The sequence below is a fragment of the Cavia porcellus genome, unplaced genomic scaffold (genome assembly GCF_034190915.1).
Source record: "Cavia porcellus strain 051 isolate PalLab524CR breed Dunkin Hartley unplaced genomic scaffold, mCavPor4.1 scaffold_18, whole genome shotgun sequence".
Lineage (NCBI taxonomy): Eukaryota > Metazoa > Chordata > Mammalia > Rodentia > Caviidae > Cavia > Cavia porcellus.
The window spans coordinates 23,761,943-23,783,395 of NW_026947501.1; the positions used below are offsets into that span (position 1 = coordinate 23,761,943).

A 21,453-nucleotide genomic window follows, 5' to 3' on the forward strand; every position below is an offset into this window, starting at 1 on the left:
CATTTTCATATCAGAGAGGATAGACAATTACTTCAATGATTGGTACTGTAAACAGTCATCAATTTATTTCAAGAATCTCCTTTTCTTGTCACACTTCTTCACTTCACCCTTCAATTCAAATCAACAGACCCTGAAGACTTCTTGCTCTCTCTATTCCACGGGCTATTAGGTAGACACAAGATATAATATGAAAGTGCTCTTCTACCTACAAGACTTTAGGATTCAATTATTGGATGTACATTTTAAATCTGCAGTAACCTCACTTCACAACTCATTAACACAAATTTATACAACTCTAACAGAAATCTGAAGATGCTCTTACTATTTGTTAACTTCGAGAGTTCCACAAATTCTTAGAACTCCTATCCTCAATCTCACTTCCAAAGCACTGTATGAAGTGTTTAACGACCTTTTAAGAGGATTTGATAGACAAGGTGTAGAAAAGCTGTTAAAGTTGAAGAATTTAGAACAAGCAGCAATTACAATGAACACTCAGTCCATCTGCCTGCCCCGTCCATCTGCCTGCCTGATACAGTGCATCATTTAATTCGCACATCCTGTCCATTGACCCTGAATAGCAAAAAACAAAAAACAAAAAAACATTGTTGGGCTATTCCACATACAAAGATGGTCACTAATCAGATAGAAGTGAACACAGAGGGAAGTCATCAGTAAGGGAACTTGAAGTCACAAGTAGTATTGGAGCTAGAAGCCACCTGCATATCTATCGTACAGATGAGAGATCAATAAACAGCCATTACAGAAACCTCCAGCCTCTAGGAAATAACCCTTGAGAATTGCGTCTCATTCCCCTGACCCTCAGTGGCACTTCAGTAGCTGTCTGTTGACTGTCTATGGCATTTCCTGTTGTATCATTACAGTAATTAACACTTTGGCAAGTTAACTTGAGTAAGATTCTATTCCTTACAACCAGAAAGAGCCTTAATCATAAAGCATTGTTTCAAGTTATCATAAAATACATACAAGGTTCTGTTAAAAAAAAAAACTAATGAATTCAACCTCCCCCAAATGAGCACTGTGGTAATGACTTAGCAGAGAATGCATTTTTGTGTATTTTCTGTCACTGTGGTTCTTTGCAGAACTCAGATAAAAATGTACCATCCAATCTTTAACTACCATGTTTTTAATTCTAATTTAATCTCATCAAGAATATTTTCTATTTTCTTATAATACATTAAACTGCTCCATTAATTTTAATTCCAGAATTTTGAGTATTTAATTTTTAAGAAACCACTTAGCATTGAAAATTAAGGTGTTTATCTCTGCCCTTTTACACACACACATACACACACACACTTTCTAAATTCTACGATGTATATCTTTGTACATTTAAATTTTAGGGTATCAGAATTTGTATTATAATAAAAATGTAGATTTAATGCAATTGTATTTATTCTTTTTTTCCAAGTCATTAAAATCATAAATGTATTCTGCAATTATTTTGAATCAGGGAAAGTAGGAGTATAAACTATGAAATTTTTATTTATATTCATAATTGTTTCATACATAGTCCATCCAAGGGAGTCTCAATTTATGGATATTTGGAATGTTTCTTTTTTTCTTTTGGTACCAGGTATTGAACTCACAACCGTGTGCTTGCAAGGTATGCCACTGAACTAAATCCCCAGCCCTTGGAATGTTTTAAAAAATCACAGGATTACAGACTTTGCACCAGTAGCATTCAGTCCTACAGAGCATTAAGTCCAAGAATTTTGCTTTTGGGGGAGAAAAACCAAGTGAGGCTTAGAAGTTTCATGGCAGAACTTCGAGCCATCCCATTCTCCTGATTATCAAAAAAATGTTCGTTCCACTTCACCTATTGTAGAGAAAACCCAAGTAGTACCCCTTTAGATAATCAATGCTATAGAACAAAAAAGGGGACCGGATAGTTCCTTTATTGGAAATAAGCAACCTCTTCACTTTACCAAAGTGACACAGATCATGTTCCACAAAGTTAAAAGATGACTTGCACACAAACTCCAAAATACACATACAAGTATTAGCTCATACACTGATTATCATAGTTTTTACCTTTCATAGTTAAGAGAGGATTTGATGGAATATTTCTCCCACCCAGCATCTGAATACAACGTTTTAAAGGCATTTCAATTTGTGATCCTGGTACCACAAAAAATTAAGTCAGTCCTTTTAAAAGCATGTTGATGGTGCTGCAATTTGAGATAACTGCCACCAGATGGGAGCAGAGCAATAACAGATGGATTTTTCCTGCCAGGATGGATGAAATGGGTCACTTACCACAACATCTTGCAAGCACGACAGGTTGAGAAAAGCCAGACCAGATTCTCAACCTCTAAAAGCAAAGCAATGAATTTCTATGCCTAACATAGAAGCACATTATTAAAAGCATCTATGTTCATAAAAGGGTTTAACTGAAGGTAAAAAAAAGATTTAAATCATAAATTCAAAATTGAAGCCTCGTAGGGTCCACCACTGAGTCACTGACCAAACAGAGGTGTAAGTTTACTAGGTCAGAAGATGGAGGCGAGGCATCACCCACGGTATTTCTCAAGCACAGGTTGTATGTTACCACAGAGATCAGGATAATGACTCTCAGCCGGGGATAAGCAGGGTCCAGGCTATTACAGAAGGAGCTGTCACCAGAGAAGACTGTCAATAGAGATGTTTATTTCAGACCAGGTTGCATGCCAAGATCTTGTTAAATGGAAAAATCTAGAGCTAAGGGAAGGACAGTTTGGACAGAAGTAGGAAAATCTAATTGACCTGTGCGAGTCTCTCTGCCCTACTAGCATTTAGCGAAACGTTAAGATAATCTCATCCATGAATTTACTGAGTCACAAAAGGAAAAAGGATGTAATCTGTCAGGAGAAGCAAGCAGGTAAAGCACGCATGGTGATTCTGACACAGCCACGCTTCATCTGTTACATATGCTGGGATGTCTTTGACTTGCACAAAGAAATATCTCTTCCATTTCCCCATAAATATATAGCACTCTTGGTCTAATACTCCCTAATTTTTGATGAAAATGTGGGTAAATATTTGCAGTCCACTAAGAAGTTAGATTCTGCCTGTCCCTCCTGGATCATCATGCCCTGGAAAAGAGCTGACCAGATAGTGAGCATTCAGTAATAAATTAAATCTCTTCTGTTACTTAAGAGAACAGAAAAGGCAAAGTGGTGCTTTGGGACCCTAATCTATCTGACCATGTAAACGGAGCACAGCTGGGTAACTCTGCATAGCTGTTGCCATGCAGGAATATGAACCTGGTTTGTCAGCAATGCTTATTTCTAAACATACAGACCAGTTAGTAGAATTTGAACTAGATCTCTCATCTGTCTGGTTTTCTCTTTAAGCCAACTTTACATACAACACATCAATTTTACATGTACAGTTCAATGTGTTTTCACTTTATATACCCTTGTAACCATCACCACAGTCCATCTACCACTGCAAACAGTTCTGCATCTCCTTTGTAGACTGTGTCTTCTGCTCTGTAACACCACATGGAACTTCAGATCTATGCTCTATCTCTGCAGGTTAACTGTGCTCACCCTAAAATATATGAAATCATGAGCCAGACTTTATTACAGTACAAATGTATTACAGTAAAAGACACATTGTCATTGATCCCCTCAAAATACTATCCACCCCAAAAGCACACTGTACATTTATTACATTGCTGTTGCCACTTTCTGAAACAGCTCTGGAAGTCTTCTTTCCTGAGTGGCTTTATTTGTGGTGGTGTGGCTGCCTCCATGTCCTGAATCTGTTCAAAATGTTTACCTTTCATGGCTGTTTTGACTTTGGGGAGGAACCAGAAGTCTCTTAAGCTGATGAAGAAGGCAAATGAATACACACACCAGTAATTTTTATAATTAATAAAGTTTATTGGTGCATTTTCTGTATACATAATGATCACATTCATCATAGGGAATCTGTACCTGCACATTATATAAACGATTGGGGTTTTTTTCCCATTCCCCAACCCTTCCTTCAACCCCTCCTCCCTTCTTTATTTACAAAAGTGTTTCCATTTTTCCTTCTTTTCTCATCTTTTTAAAAATTTTCCTTTACTTCCTCTTCCCCCCCCCAGTTCCTCTTCCCATTTAAACATTTTCTATTTCACAATATCTATTATACATTTTGGTCCTTATTTAAACTTTGGTTTCTCACACCAGAGAAACAATATGATATTTATACGTGTGTCTGATTTATTTCACTTAAAGAGTATGTTCTCAAAGTGCATCCATTTAACTAGAACTGTCTCAAGATTATCCTTCTCACAGCAGAATTGTACTCCATTTTATTTTTTTAAAACCACATGTTTGTTATTTGTTCATCGGTTGATGGGCATTTGGGCTATTGCCAAGATTTAGATATTATAAACTGCGCCAGTATCAACCTGGGTGTGCATATACCCCTGATACACACCAATACTTTTAAAAGCCTCCTTTCTACTTGTGAAACACAGCCGCAGCATTCACCATATTTTATAAAGACACTCACAAAAGAGGACTTCATAGAAACTGGTAAAGATGATAGAATAAAAGTGTTCAAAGTGAGGGAGAGTAATTTTTTAATTGAAATATTCACCATAGATTCCGATCCCATCTTGTACGGACTATATGCTCTTTTGTGTCTGTTTTTTTTCACTCCACACATTTCTGAGATTCATCTTCATGGTTACACATATCAGTAGTTACAGTAGGTAGGAGGAAGGATTGTTTCCAAGTACCATTCCATTGCAGAGATATTCTACACTTACTGTATCTATTAATCCACTGAAGGACACTTGAATTGTTTCTGAATTTGGGTTATTATGAATTGAACACGTGAACAAAAGTCTTTTGATAAACACAGATAATCACTTGTCTTAGGTACACATAATGTGAGGTATTGCTTGAAAGTGCTTAAAGCTCAGGGCATATAAGGACACTTCCGGACAGCTTTGAGGACGTGACCCCATTGTCAGTGCAGGCACACAATAGGACACAGTTATATAACTGTGACTTAGCAGTAGACAGCTATGCATACACCAGTGAGGTCAGCATGTAAGAATGTAAATACGTGGGGCTGGGGATTTAGCTCAGTGGCGTAAGCGCCTGCCTTGAAAGTGTGTGGTCGCGAGTTCAATCCCGGGTACCGATAAAAAAAAAAAAAAAAGAAAAAAGAATGTAAATACGTGATAACAACCTGTATACAAGTTAACAATAAGATGTGCAGCTCCTGCTCGGCTCACCTGCCCGCCTCTGCTGTGTTGCTGTTATCTCTGTGCCCTTTCTCTGGGGACCTCACACACGCATTTACTCCTTCAGTCTCCCTGACACTTAGGAATAGAACTGTTTGGTTATACGGCAAGTTTTACAAGAAACTACCTAATGGCTCCCCCGCATGGGGTACCATTTTATATTCCCAGCAGTCACATGAGAGCCCCAGGTGTCCACATGCTTATCAACTCTTAAGTCTTTCCCATGGTAGCCATTCCCCTGTGTGCATACCAGTATCACTGTGATTTTAATTTGCATTTTCCTATAGATCATGCATCAATTAAACTCACAAGATTAGCTCAAAGATTCTCATAAGCACAGAATTATAGCACTATCAACAAAATTACAGCGATAACTGGCTCTCTACCTCTCGAATAAGCAAAGAAAGAACTCTCTAGATCTCTGCTGGAAGGCGATAAGTGAGAATCTGTAACACATTTATCAGTCTTCCACAGGCTAGGAGTGAGCTACACAGCCCTGCTTCAATCTTTGAAGATCTGTGAAGCAAGGCGGTCATGCATTATGCCCTCCACCTGACTGACAGGGAGAATTATACTGTCTCTAAAATCTCTTTTAGTTCTGACACCAATAAAAGATCACAATCTCCAGATGAAACTTTTAAGACAAATAAATCCCCCTCAGGTCTCATCGTGATAGTTGACAGCAGCAATGGGGCTTCAGGAGAAGCACTCGATGCCTCTCCTGGCTCTGTGTCAAATACTGAATCACGCCGGGCGGTACCAGGCCCAGGTGGTGTTTTAATGAAGCAGGACACCAGTGACTCCCACTTAGCAAGGAAAAGTGAGGGCTCAGGGAGGAAAGGTGAGCCCACAGAGAAGAAAAACACCAATGTGAATATCAGTAGTGATGGGAAACAGCTGGGCAGACAATGCGAGTGATTAGACCAGGAATGAGAGACAAAGAAGCCCAACGTGGTGCTGAGGCAGGGTTTCTGGATTTGCTGCCAAAGATGTTTTTGCTAGATATTTTTAAATCAGGCCTAGATTCTAGGCACAAAGTATCTGTCACCTGCTTATTTCTTACAGTTAAAAGGAAACCTCATTTCCTAACATAAGGCCTAGCTCCACCTTCACAAATGGTATCCATTTGTCTGAGATCCAAAGACGACACGGGCAGAGGAGTCAAAAGATACCAAAATAAGAAAACTTCACCCAGGCTCATTTTCTGTTCTGTTTTCTACTTTTCTGCCCCACAATCTCTCTTTTAAAGTAAGGTTAAGCTCGATGGACACTGCTTACCTAATACAGTTTTTCTTTGAATTACCCAAGGAAGAGAAAATGAGCACAAAATGTCTTCGGAAGCTTTTCTAAAAGATCAGAGAATCCAGCTAAGGTAGAATTCACATGGCAGACAGAGATGAAAGGGCAATCCTGGACAAGATGCTGGTCTCTTTACCCTCTATTTCATCTGAAGAAAATGAGGCTAAATTGGTAGTTTTTAAACTGGGTTCCTCAAAGCCCTAAGATTACAGATGGTTCTAGAGCGGCTACACAAGGAAAAACTGACTTCACTTACGGTTCAGGCTGTGTACCCAGCTTTCTTTCCACTGGGAACAAACTAGCTCTGCTTTTAAACATTTAACAATAATTCTGGCAATGATGCTAGAAAAAGAGGGAATGACTGTTTTACTTTAGGGTACCAGGAATTTAACCCAGGGCATTCACATTGAGCTATATCTCCATCTCTTCTATTATTTTTATTTTGAGACAGAGTCTTGGTAAGTTGCTAAATTGCTCAGTTTGGGCCTAAACTTGTGATTCTCTTGCCTCAGTCTCCCAGAATGCTGGGCTTACAAGTATGTGCCACCACACCTGACAGACAATCTGTTTTATAGGGGGGGAAAGTACCCCTCAAACATTCTGTAGCTCTATTTAAAAAGCTTTTCTATTTGTTTGGTCTTGTTTGGTCATGCTGTTGTACACATGAATAGTTTTTTTTTTAAATGTTACTAGGGATTGAACCCAGCAGTACTCTGAGCTACATCTCTTAGCTCCCGCTTTTTTATTTTCAGACAGTATCTCACTAAGTTGCCCAGGGTGCCCTCAAGATCCTTCTATCTCAGCCTCCTCAGTAACCACAATTACTGGTATGTACCACTGTATCCAGCTGTAAAAGGTTGGTTTTGTTTTGTTTTTTCTTCTCCAACACTAGAAATTGAACCAGGGCCTCATGCATGCTAGGTAAGTGCTCTATCACCAAGCTACATCTCTAGCCTGCAAAAGTATTTTATGAACACAAAAGGACTACATGCCACTCTAAGTCATATACACAGCCCTTACTCAGATACCCATCACAGGTAAAAATGCATCCAGGTGGCTTCTGGAGAGGGGCCCATACCACCAATGTTTACATTATCTGGAGACAGTATGATATACCTTCAAAATCCAACCAGTGAGGTTCAAAGCCCAGCTCAAGCATGCTGCAATCTCCCTGAAGTTGTTCTCTCACCTGTCAAGGGCAGCTAAGATTTCCCTAACAGTGTTCAAGAACATTCAGTGCCAGGCTAAGCACCTAGCACACAGCAGGTAGTGAAGAATAAAGGTATTTTCTGCCTCTCTTCCCCTAAAGACCCTTTGCATCTGCATGAAACCTTATTATTATACAGGATTATCTTAAGATCAATGCAGAAGTCCAAATGTCTATCAGGGTCAGAGAGGCACTGTCCAGAAACAAAATGGTCCAGGCATCACCAGATGTACAGTGCGAGGCAGATGACACATTCACTCGAGGAGCTCACAAGGAGGGAGGGGGCTGCAGCAAAGAAGAAAGTGCATGCCCACTCCTGGGCAGCCACTCTTCAAGGTCGCCATCCATGGCTATGGGGGCATGTGGGCCAAAGGATGGATGCCAAGCCATTTATTTCTAACAGAAGTTCAATTTTTGGATGAAATTTCCTAATTTTTAAGTTTAGGCAATAGACTTTAAAAAAATCTTCTAAATCCTGTTCAGGTCAAGAAAAACATATCTCCAGCTAGGACTAAACTAAACAGCCTTCTTTTTGGGGATCCTGTGAAGTAGGTAGGTCACATTTTACAATCTCCACCTGATGGACTGAGAAAAGCCTAGATGGCCTCCCTAGGACTGCCTTCTAGTGACAGAGTGCTCTACAGAGAGGACTTGGGTATGCCATCTAGTATTTGTGACTTCCCACAGAGTAATGACCAAGAAACTGACAAACACCATCACAAGACAACTTTGCCAAAAGTTTTGGAAAGAACAATTTTCAAAACTCTAGAACAGATGGCAAGGAGCACAGGAAAGCTTGAGCAGGAAAAAAGGTCAATCTGAAGCATGTGTCAACACTGGATTCAGTGGGGGTTTGGGGTTTGTTTTTTAAAACGTCAATCTCGCCTCCCTTGCCTCAAATTAAAAACCACCATGTGCCAGCTCCTTCTGGGGAACATGTCAAAGCAGTCCTTTCCCCGGGCAGAAGGAACACCCAGATGGGGGATGACTTGAGGTATTCTACTCCCTCTCCTCAGTAGGGCACAAAATCAGAGACTGGCAAATGTTTGGTAGCGGAATCCAACCACGGCCACAGCCCAGGTTGAACGTGGACTGCTGACAAGTGGCTCCTCTTCTCCAGGACTGTGACAATTAGAGAACAAGTGAGGGGGTTCTTAGGGGTTTGGCAGGAGATTCCCCCATCAAGACCCTCAAATTTTTTTCTTTCCAGCACATAGAATGAAAGCACATGAGACTTGGCCAGCCAGAAATTGAGGGTGAACCAAAAGAGGGCCTTTCCCTGAGCTACCCAGCCCCAGCTTCACTCTGTTGCTGTGGGGTCTTCTATGTGGCCAAAGTATGAGTGGTGAGACAGCAGAAGGGCCACATTCTTTGTCTACTACAAAGTGGCTACACTGACGCATGCTCTGTTCTGCACACTGCAGCAAGGGTGATCTTATAAAAATACAAACTGAGTCTCATTCACCTATTTGAAATCCTCAGTGGCTTCTGACCCCTCTTAGAATAAAACTGCCTATGCTGCCCATGGCCTGGAGGGCCCAAGGGATGTAACTTCCAGAGCACTTCAGACGCCACTGCCTTCCACTGCTCACTATTGCAGCCACGAGAGCCTTCTTGCTTCCTGAGAGCTGCCTGTACTCGGCCTGCCCGTGGATCTTTGGGCATGCTTCTCTTTGCCCTCTCCATCCTTGGCCTGGCCAGCTCCGAGTAATCATTCTTTAGGTTTCAAGCTAGATGTTGTATCTTTGACTAAGCCTCCCATGATTGGCCCTGGACCCCAGTTCCTTTCAATCAAGATAAGCCCTTCGTATGCACAGCACTCGTCTCCTGCAGGACATAAATCTAAGGAAATACTTACGTGGGTAATTTCTTCCCCTCCCTGTACAGTATACTGCACAAAGGCAGGGTGATAACTGATTCACTGTGGTGTGTCATCCAACACACTGCCTGCTACAGCACAGACACCCAAATACTGTGTTATACGACTTGTTGGTGCAGTATTCTAAAGGATTCCAAAACACAACAACACAACAAAGCCACAACGATGACGAGTTCTACAGTCACACTCTTTCAAAAGGTTAGAATGACCAAGGGAAGATCCCTGCACTACCCAGCCTGGCACACTTGAGAGCAGTGTGGGACAAGAGTTGCCTGAACCCTCCATGCTTGGGCAGTATGTTCCCAGGGCAGCTTTATGGGGAGAAATCTCCATGCGGTCATGGTAACAAACACTTGTCTTAGACATGATCCTTTCTCTCAAAAATAACACTTGTGCTGGAAATGAAAACCCTCTTCAGTTGAGAACAAAAAGCAAACAGCTCCATGCTCGGCCCTGTACCATCCCTCAGGTGGAGTGAGAGCTCTTAGGTTCCTGCTCATCACAAAGGCACAGGCTGCAATCTTCTTCTTCTCGTAAACAGTGTGCCAACAGGAGCTGAAGTCAGCTCATCAGTGCTCAGATTGTCAGCTCGATGCCACTGGGCCCCAAGATGGGGGGCTCCAGGCATGCCTGCAGTGACCTGATGTGTTACTGTTCCACAGTTCCCAAAGGAGAACAGACGATTCAGCAAAGATGAAATTTTGCCTCATGTTCTCTCAGCTCCCAGAAGTTGATTTCAGTTTTAACCTCAAGCTTCAAAGCTTAGTTTTCCATGCTTACTGTTTTAGGAGGAAGATCAGGTTAAGCAGAGCTCGGAATCTGTCTCAGAAACTGCAGGAAATGTATTGGCTCAAAGATTCATGCCATAAAGGTCTTCAGCTCTTTTGGCTTCGTTAGAGTTGGTCTCCAGGCACAAATAGTTTATCCAGGTCATCTTATTCTCCCCCAGCTCTCCTAGTTCTGAGACGAGATGGCTCTCATCTCAGAAAATAGGCTGACATTTTTGCAGCTCCCATCTATTAATTCCAGAGCATTCCAATTTAACTCCTTTCCTCTGAGGCTCAAGCTACCTCACCCACATCTGCCAGTGTGGTTCTTCACTCACTCAGGACTGTGTGCCAGCTCACACCCTCCACTCTGCCCAAGTCGTGCCATCTCCTAAGCAGATTTCCCGCAGTCTTGACCATGCTGCCCTCTAAATCCACAATGCATCCCTTCTGCTCCATCTCTGCATCCTGTCTTAGCTCATGCCATCCTCTTTTCTTTCCACCAAGTTTTAAGTTTCTGTGCCTCGGGTCTTTTTCTGTTTAAAAATATGTATCCAGTAACTTCTTTTAAACGCATTCATTAGTTTCCCCCTAGCCAGAGAAAGTCTAAATTCCTTAATGCAACAATATATAAGAAACTTTATACTCATAAAATTTTCAGATACACAGTAAAGTTGAAAACATCATACTGCAAACATCCATATTCCTACCACCTACAGTTCACATTTTACTATATTCACTTTAACATCTATTTATCATCCATCAACTCATCTCATTTCTGCTGAGTTTCCAAATCAGTGGAAACCTTGATGAATTTTACTCCAAATACTTTGACATATTTTCAGTGTCTAGGATGATTAATCTGAGGGGTCAATTATTTTTTCCTTTGATGCTAGAGATCAAATCCAGTGCTAAGTACGTACTCTGCCGCCAAGCTATCCCCTGTTGTTAAGGGTCAACTTGCCTGGCCTACAGGAGGCCTAATGAACTGGTAAAGCACACTTCTGGGTATGTCTGTGCGAGTTTTACACAGAAGACTGCTACAAAGGTCAGTAGACTGAGTGGTGAGGACTCACCCACTGAAAGATGGGCAGCTGAACTACCCAAATGGAAAGAGACAGATAGGCATACTAGCCAGCTGGTAACCTTCCAAACCCACAAACTCTAGCTCCACTTCCTGTTGTTGGGTTCTACGAGGTTCCACTGTGTTTATCAAAAGAAAAATTTCTTTTTACCTCATCTAATTTGAATTCAGTTTGTTACTTGCTCTCAATGACCTACAGACATCTTCCATCAGTATGTTTGTAGAATATATGAGCTCTAGCCCAGCATGGTGGCACAGGCGTGTAATCCTAGAACTTGAGAGGCTAAGGCAAAAGGATCCCATGAGTTCAAGGCCAGCATGAACTAAACAGCAAGACCTTGTCTCAAAAAAAAGGAAAAATATATATATATAAATAAGCTCTGATAAAATCTAGAGTTATAATTTAACATTTACAGGTTTAAAAAATTATACTTGAAGAGTTAAAATTTTTAACTTAAAGACTAGATTTTCAGAAAATAGATAAATGTTTCAGGAGATAGATATACCAATTACCACGATCTGATTATGACATGTTGTACCACATTGTACTTCATAATTATGTACAATTATGATGTTTTAATTAAAAATAAATGTATTGACAAGAAAAATCCTACCATTCAGAATACTCATTACCTGGAGAAACTGGGAAGCTGGTTTTTACTGGGGATTATAAAAAGTAATCTCAGAGAAGAGGATTTAGCCCTCCCACTGAAGGAAATGCACAGGTTGGAGTCCTTCATATCAGATGAAATAAAAACCAGGTCACAGACAAACTAGGGGAAACTTAGCAGAAGCTGAATATCCAAAAAGGAGTAGAAGCATACCAGCTCCAAACGATGAACTGAACTATGTCAAGGAAAACTGCCTCTGGTGTAAAACCAGGGCCGGGACTAGAAAGCAATGAGCTCCTTGCTTTGGACCCAAAAAGTATCACTGTTACTGATTTTTCCTGTTGTCCAGGCTGCAAGCTGGCTGCGCCACACAGTTACTGATCCTGGTAGTACTTTAAATTATTTTGTTCACTATGGTTTTCTACATTCAATTTTATTTTTCCTCTTAGTTACTGAGTTTTGGGTACCCCTTACATTCTGTGCTCCAGGCGGGTAGCTCCCCGACTCCGGCCCTGTGGGAACCTTCTGCAGGCTCGGAGGAGAAAGCTCCCAGGCACCAGCCTCTGCATCAAGCTTCTCCCACTCTGCTCCACAGCAACCCTGAAGGTCAAGTCACTCTTGGGGGAAACAGAAACTGAGTTACTATAAAGGAAGTGAGGTCTGTGCGCAGGCAGGAAAACACTAAGTGCTGTGGAACTGGTTTCTGGCTCTGACTGGCAGCCCTGGTGCTACAGTAAAGCCCTGGGAATGTCCTGCTCCCAAGGCCTCTTGGGCTCAGCTGAGCTCAGACTGAACCCAGGCTTCAAATAAAACATAAAGAAGTTAAGCTTCACTGGAGCAGAGGCTCAGCGGGTTAGAAACCAAAGGACCAGAAACTTACGTAGACTGATTAAAAAAAAAAAAAAAAAACAGTATCAATAAAACACAACAGAGATAGCACGTGTGCCTGGGAGGAACACAGGTCTTCAACAACCAGAGTCAGGGTTTGCGACAGAGAGTTGAAGAAAGAGGCTATGAGGACATCATAAAACAACCAGAAGACTAGGGAAAAAATATATGAAGCTTAACTAGGAAAGTGCTCGCTCACTCAGGGTAGGACAATACCAAAGAAACCAAGATGCCACAGGGTTTGGCAGAAAATTATGCCAAACAAGGACAAGAAGTAGGTCTGAAGATCAGAGGAAACCACAGGACTTCAAAGGAAGAGGGAGACGAATTCTACCAGAACGTCTAGTCCCTTTATTAAAGGTACAAGTCTATCAAGCTAAAAGAGAAAGGAGTGAGAGATGTATCATCAGCAAGCAGTCAGAGCCAGGCAATCAGGTCTTCGATAGAAACATCAGCCAGCAGGTGCCTGGAAAGCAATATGCAGTATGTATAAAAAGCCCAATAGAACTTTGGATCCCAAAATTCCACTTCTAGTGATCTATTTGAAGGAAATACCCTAAAGTATTCACAAAAATATTTGAGGCATACACACAAATCTGGAATCTACTTAAGTGTTGCATAAAAAATCTCATTATAAAACTTAAAATTTGTCTAAAGAAAATACACACCCAGTAAAATATTTAATCTTTTAAGTGTTAACACTCATAAAGTAACAATGCAAAGTTGTTTATTAAGAACACAGCTATATAAAAATACATGTGTATAGCAAAAAATCTAGAAGAAAATACAATCAAATGCTATGACTAAAGCACACAAAGATTTCTAGCCAGGTGTGATGGCACACTCCTGCAATGCCAGCACTTGGAAAGCTGAGGCAGGAGAATCGTTTGCAAGTTTGAGACCAGCCTGGGCTGCAAAGTGAGTCCACGGCCAACCTGAATTGCACAGTGAGACTCTGTCTCAAAAAGACAAAAAAGAAAAAAGAAAAAAGATTTCTAAGACTAACTTGTAGATGACATGATTATAGATATTTATTTTCTTTTTTGTCCTTTTCTATATTTTCCAAAGTTACCATAAAAACCATATATTATTGTTACTGTTTTTTTTTTCTTTTTTGAGACAAAGTCTTGCTATGTAGTTTCAGCTGGCTTTAAACTCACTATGTGGTACAGGCTGGCCTTGAACTGCTACCATCCTCCTGCCTCAGCTTTCTAAGTGCTGGGATTACAGGTATGTACCACCATATCTGGATGTTTTTTAAGAAAAAAATCTACCTTCCAATTTTGGGAAGGCTTATTATAAATCTACAAAAAGGACTAGGACTATCACAGCACTTACCAACAAGCTGAATTACTTGGAAAAACTTCTGCTTTTGGTGTAAAACCTATAGGAAATGAGGCACTTGCTCCAAAACCAAAATTTAGCAGAAGGACAAAAACATAGTATTCAAGATAAATACTTTACTGCAACATTTTTGCCTGAAATTAGAGCAAAAAATCCACAATAGAAAAATTTCAATTTCTAAAAATTTTTTATTTATTTATTTTGAGACAATGTCTCGCTATGTAATACAGGCTAGTCTTTAACTATGCAGACCATGCTGACCTCACATTCACAACAATTTTCCTGCCTCAGCCTTTTAAGTGCTGAGGTTACAAAAGTGCAGATTTCAAATTTTTATACAAAGACAGGATCAGTATTGGTTTTTCTTTACCTAAGTCTCCAGCACTGTTCCTGACCCTGTCTTTATTTTAAAACTAGATATTTTATCATGAAGGTTTACATTAATTTGTTTCTATGCTTATTATGACCACACTGGCTAATGTCCTGGAAAATGTTTCTACCTCTCAATCATGGTCAGGGCAGTGAGATGAACTAATGCCTAACCAGTCTGCTGGCAGCAGGACTAAGTAGGAACAAAAGAAGAACAAGAATAGCCTGCAGAAGGGAGAATCTGGTCTGGAGATCATCAAGTTCTGCCAGACCACAACTCCGACAAGGTCTTTGTCACTCTCCGATAGCCTAATCTCTTACCCTAGTGACTTTCTGAGATTAAAATAGAAAAAAATCCTTCACAATCAGAACGTATAAAATGACTGACACACTCTCCCCAACTAAAAGGACAGCATTAGTCTTTAACAGAATATTATTCTAAAATATTCATGTTAACAATTATGCTCAAGTTTTAATGAAGATATAAACACATGGTGTATATATAGGCATTCAAAAAGCAAGTGAATTATAATAAACTCAATGAACCGTACTTAGGGGATGTTTATAAGCCCAGGCCCGCATTCTGTGTGGCCTCTAGAACCTCGTTTTTATAAGATCAAGTCAATGACCACAGAAGTATCATCACTCTAGGCAGTAGTCTGCAAACTGCTTTGCTAATAACACAAATAAAATCTGAATATGAAGGAGAAAGAAACATACAACACTGCATGAGCCACCTGGTTTATTCCCCCATCAGACTTTCATATCTCCCAGCTACTTCACGGCACATCTGTTTAGGACACGTCCAAAAATAGCACTATTGAGAGCCAGCTCTGCACCAAGCCCTCTCACGTGCATTGCCTAATTGCATCCTCATGATGACCCTGTGAGGCAAGTACTATTAAACCTACCAAGCGCAGATTCATTATGTGCAACAGAACCCTAGGCTTCTGACCAAAACCTAGGGTTGTACCCAGTGCACTTGACCTGTGCCTACCAGACTCGTTTCCTGCAGCACAATCACAAAACACGCTTCCAAAGGACCCTCTAGCATGTTCTGCTGTGATCTTCTCATCAAGTTAGCCAACACCCGTCAAGAGACTCCAAGCCCATTTTACCACCAAGACAATGAAACACAGCAAGGCCAGGAATTCACTAACCCTTCAGTTGTCTGACCTCCGGCCTGCCTTAATGAGGGGGCCACTGTGCAGTTCTGAAGAACTGAGATGCTGGGTAGAATTTCAGCCCCCCGTGTGAGGGAGAAATGACGTCCTGACACTTTGCCAACTGTGCTCATTCTAGGTTAAGCGCCCATCGCCCAAGACAAGGAGAGCTAGTGACATCATGGGACAGTGCCAAGTAACCACTGGTGCACTGGCTTTGAGCACACCCCCTACACCTTCTAGTGCACTGAAAAAGATCATTTTCTAGACTAGACTGCGGGAAGGATTTCAGCCGCAAAGCTTGAGTTACATATCTTCCTTCCTGGTCCTCACCCCTCTTCTCCTGCCTTTTGTATTTGCTCTAACAGCAGGAGGCAGGGTGCAACCTACCCTGTGCTAAAGAGGAACCCGGGTTCCTCTCCAGGATCTCCCCTCATCCCTGCCACTTTGTTTCCACGGGACTCAAAAGCACATTGACCAGCGTTGCAAGTTGGGGAGGGACTGGATGTGTTCTCACTCTTATACTCATCCTCTAGCTATCCTTTTCACGTTCACCTTCACGAAGGCAGTCCAAGAAACCCAAGGTCCCAAGACAAAATAACCTGAGCTGTGGGAAGCCCAGAGCTGGAAGAAGGGAGGAACAGTACTCACCACATTCCTTCCCCACCGCTCCCCAGAGGCTGCAAAAGGGAACACAGCCACCTCACTTCTCAGCTTTCAAGTAGTAATTAATTGCTGCAAGTCAAGGGTTTTAAATGAAATGAAAAATGGTTAGCATTAGAAAATCAGATCATGCACACATCCCAATAGGGTTACATTAGTTAAAGTCTGTGATGGGGGCGTGGAAAGTGTTTTCTGAAACATTCAGAACAAAAAGATCTTTTCTCGGGGTGCTTAATACCAAGAGATGCTGACTATGGTCAAAGCCTGCTTCATTGCAATTAGTGATTCAATCCTAAGGAAACCTGAGAGTCCAACGCTGAGCAGAGCACAGTGACAACCTGGCTCAGACTAGAGTTCAAATGCAGTGAGATCTTGTTCCTGCGTACACTGCCTTTTCCCCAGAACCACTGATCTATACAGCTCAACTGCTCGCTTTTGGATCCAAAATTATTATTAAGGTCAAAATATCACTTTAAAGTCTCAACACCAAAAGGACTCCACTCCTCTCCTCTCCTCCTACCACCCCAAACTACCAACAGTTCTCAGGTCCTAAAAGGTCCCAAGCGTACCCAGTACACCTCAACGTTCCCCACTTACTCCTCTAAATTCTTTGTATCAGCCCACCCCTCTTCCATTCCTCATCCTGTCTCTAGAGCCCTCAAGCCCCCCTCAGGGACTTCACTCCAGAAACTGCCCGCTCATCTCCAATTGCTCCTGTCTACTGCCTCTCTCTCCAGCATCTAACATCTCCAAGGTTCTCTGATCTTTAAGGGGAAAAAAGAATCTCATCACCCCCTCACCGTCAATTCAACTAGCTAACCAGCTACCACCTCTTTTCTCTCTTACACGTAGACACATTTTGTTGTTTTTTTGAGACACAGTCCTGCTATGTACTTCAGGCTGGCCTTGAACTCACAGTGATCCTCGGGCTTCAGCCTCTCCAAGTACTGGGATGGCAGGTATGTGTCACCATGCCTCCGGCTTTACAACTAGACATTATAAATTGCCTATTCCCTTCCCTATCATCAACCTCCCAATCATTCCGAAACATCCTGTAATGAGGTTACTACCTTCTTCAAGGCCCAGGACCACTTTGGGGGCTCAATCCAGGAGACACTTTCTAGAGAACCTCTCAGATGGCATCAGTGCTGCACTTTTCACTGGTGACATCCTACAGAGTCAAATATTCTCCCTCTTTCCCCTACGTCACTGCCCACTTCTTCATATCCTTTAAAGCTCCTCATCCTGAAATGTTAGCGTATCCTTGGGGTTCAGTTCTGAGTTATCTCTGCTCACCCTGAGTGATCTCAATCCTCAGCAACTGAACATCAGTACACTCTGAATACCACACACGACTCTGTCTCCGGAGGTCCACACACATGCATTTGATTCTCTCCCTTGACCTGATGGGTATTTCCACCTGTAATTTTCACAAGGACCCCAACCTCAGGCCCCAATATCCTTTCCATACACGGTCCCACAGCCTCCTATCCTGTGTTCCCTATGACTGTGAGCGTAAGCACTGTCTGTCCCACACTCTGTCTTCAAAAATTTCTTCTCATAACCAACTAATTACCAAATCCTGATTATTCTTCTCCCTGTCCTTCAAGTCCCCTTACTCATTGCCCAAGCTCATTGCCATCAACTTGTTTAACAGCCTTTTCATCTTTTCCCCCAGAATAATGCAATTTCTTCATGGATTCTCAGAGCAGAAACCGTCAGACAGAAGTGGACTGCCCCACTAGACAGTTCCTCTTTGGATAAGCCCTCTCCTCCTCCAGTCATGTTTCTACTGAATAATACCATGATGGGTATCTGACCACTCAGATGCTCTCTCTCAGGAAAGTGCAGTATGGTATAAATCTGTGCAGGCAACTTAAAACTACAGCAGCTGCACGTGGGAGCTGTGCACAATCTACTGACCACATGAAAGGGTGAACAGAGAATGTCTACCTGCAGAGAAAGAGAAAACCAAAACCAGAGCAGAAAGAATAAAGGTACAAGAGAGAGAGAACCCCTGACTGCTTTCTATCTCCAAATGTTAGACCCTCCCGTGGGTCAGCAGCACTCTGCTCCTACGTTCCATAAGAAAAACTCCCCTCTTATCTTTTCTGTATTTCTTTTCTTATTTCTTCTTCTTTCTCTTCTTATTTAAGTATATAACTGTCATGCACCCACCACAGACTTTGAAGTATAGATCAAACTCATTTTTCTCTTCAGTAGGTCCCAGCATCCCTATAATCCCAGACTAGAAGACTGAATCAGATGAACTCTGTAATGGTTTTAGGCATCAATATATTACATTTCTCAAGCACAGTATATGTTTTTCTATACTTATTGGACATAAAAAATGAATAACCAGGGCTAAGTGGTAGAGCATTATCAGGTATATCTGAGGCCCTGGGTTTGATTTGATCCCTAGCACCACATTAAAAAAAAAAAAAAAAAAGACATCTCTAGCCCAAGAATAGCCATATGCATTTTTAATAAGTAAATTTTAAGAAGTTACTAAGTTTAATAGCAAATAAAAACAACCTATTTTTAACCCAAAGAAAGTGTTTTATTCATGTCAAGTTTGCAACCCATTTACCATAAATGTACACTTTTATGTACTTCTTTTTTTAAAAGCTGTAAATTAAAACACTTCTCTGCAATTTAGTAGATCTCATTGGGCACTCCGCAGGTGGGCCAACCCATTTTTGTGTTCTTGAACACAGAGAATACTTTTCATTATTCATTCCTAAATTATTGCAGGAAAAAAAACTCACTGTATAACATCACATTGAATGTAATGCCCTACATGTTTTTTAAAAAATGAAATGGCTCATTCTCTCAACAGTTTCTAGATAAATTCATAAGCCACTTATTAAGTATCCAATATACAAAGTACATTATTACCTCACTGATAAAAGTAGTTGGTAAATAGTAGCTAACTGCTGATAAAGGGTCTGATTCAGCAGGCCTGACTGACCCCTAGCATCTGGGTTTCTTAAAATACCTCCTAGACACACAAATCATCTGCCAGTTGGGGAACCGCTGCCCCAGAATCAGGAGATATTTCAAATATTTTTGAAAAAAAAAGTAAAAGTGAACTGAGAACACTTGGAATCGAATCCGGAAGGGTATGTGTGTCTAAATTAAATAAACTACACCAACAGCTTGAGGGTGGGAGAGGTGGTGACCTTGTGGCTCTCTTTGTCTAGGAAAGGAAGCTAATGACTTTGCAGATTCCTCCTCTCCTGAAAACACTTGCCACTAGAGGAAGAAATATCATAATCCACATTTTAAATGACTATTCAAGATCCCACAGAGAAGAAACCTCTTTGCCAGATGTCTGCTGCTCAGGCTAGTTGGAATACTAGCCAAGTCAGGCAAAAGACAGGTTCGTCTAAGGCTGCCTCACAAAAAGGGCCTCTACAAGAAATAGAGGTCAAAAGGAAGACACACATTTAGTTGTAGAAATAAATTTATTGTTCCAAAGTCTTTGCAAACATAAAGAAAGCTGGTGCCTAATGTCTCCAACTTTCCAGGGGCTTGAAAGACTCTCCAGCTAAGTAAGACACAAGTGAGAGTCTCAGGTCAGCCCCAGCCCCACCCCCACTCCCCTGGTCCTATTCAGAACTACAGAGCCATGTACCCACCAGAATCACATGTGACTGTCACTGCCCAGAACTCCCTGCAGTATCTCAGACAAACCTCTACACAAGAGATACCAAGGGGCCACAGAAAGAACAATAGGCCTGGAGTCAGGAGATGTAGCTCTGATGCAAATTCCACAAAGGACAAGCTATGACCTTGAGCAACTTACTACATTTTTCTGGCCTTTAGTTTCTTTATCTGTAAAATCAAACTGCAGCACTGGATCAGAGAGACAGAAAAATCTGTGACCTTTGGAGCTGGGTATTTGCCACACTTTGGTGATAGTTATATGAAACATACAACATGAATCCCTTAAATTCTACACAGGATTTTCAATGACTAGCTCTTTAAAAAACAACACTGCTTTCATACTGAGGGGCAGGAGTCCCCAGGAGAAGGAAATAAATTACAAGCAGCTCTCTGACAGCTGAGCAGTAACAGCAGGAATTGGCAAAACTTTCCTTCCTTTAGGATGGGTGTTCACTCTTTACTGCTCTAATCATTTTTTGGTTTTCCTGACATCAGCACATTTTCAAAACCTAAAGGTCAATGAGGCTTTCCGTTAAAGGGCTCTTACGCAGTGCTCAGAAAGTTGGAGAATGCCCTTGAAAGTCATTCCCTGTGTGGACTGCATGAGCAGCCCGAGCAGTGATTAACATCTTCCCAGGGCTCGGCCACGTGGCTGACTGTGCGAAGACCCCTTCCAGCCATGGTCAGTGTCCAGAAGCGGGCCACAGACTCGGTTCCTTCACCTACCACTTTCTTTCTGAAACCCTAGGATTCTCCCATCTGCTCTGTAGTCTGGAGTCCCTTCAGAGACAACTCACATAGTGCTCTGAGCACAGTGGTTCGTATTTCAAACTTGTGGTCAAAATTGCAGTATTTTTTTCAAAATATGGATTTTCTTCTGTAGAATGAAACACTGGGCTTTTTATTTTTTACTCTTACACATGGAAAAAAAGTCTCAGTTCTCTTGCTAACTTTGGGGTCTCAACCATATCCTGACAGTCCTCTTCAGCTGATCACCCCTCCCTAACACTGGAGTGTGTTCTAGAGAATATTTAACCTTCCACCACTGCTGTCCACACCACCGAAGAGCATCTGCTCAGGAGCCCTCACAAGCTGTTTCACCCTCCTCCCCCGAAAACCTACCAACCTTCTTCAGGAAAGGCACTAATGTTTGTAGAGCAGTTTACATAGCACACACACACACACACACACACACACACACGCACACAAGCGCACACGCACACACACACACACACACGCACACACGCGCACACGCACACACT

General features: G+C 41.6%; 1 protein-coding gene across 5 annotated transcripts in view; it reads right to left on the bottom strand.

Annotated features, from left to right (window-relative positions):
• Nucleotides 1-21,453, bottom strand: part of Aak1 (AP2 associated kinase 1) — a 166,694-nt gene that overhangs the window by 88,411 nt on the left and 56,830 nt on the right. The window lies entirely within an intron of this gene.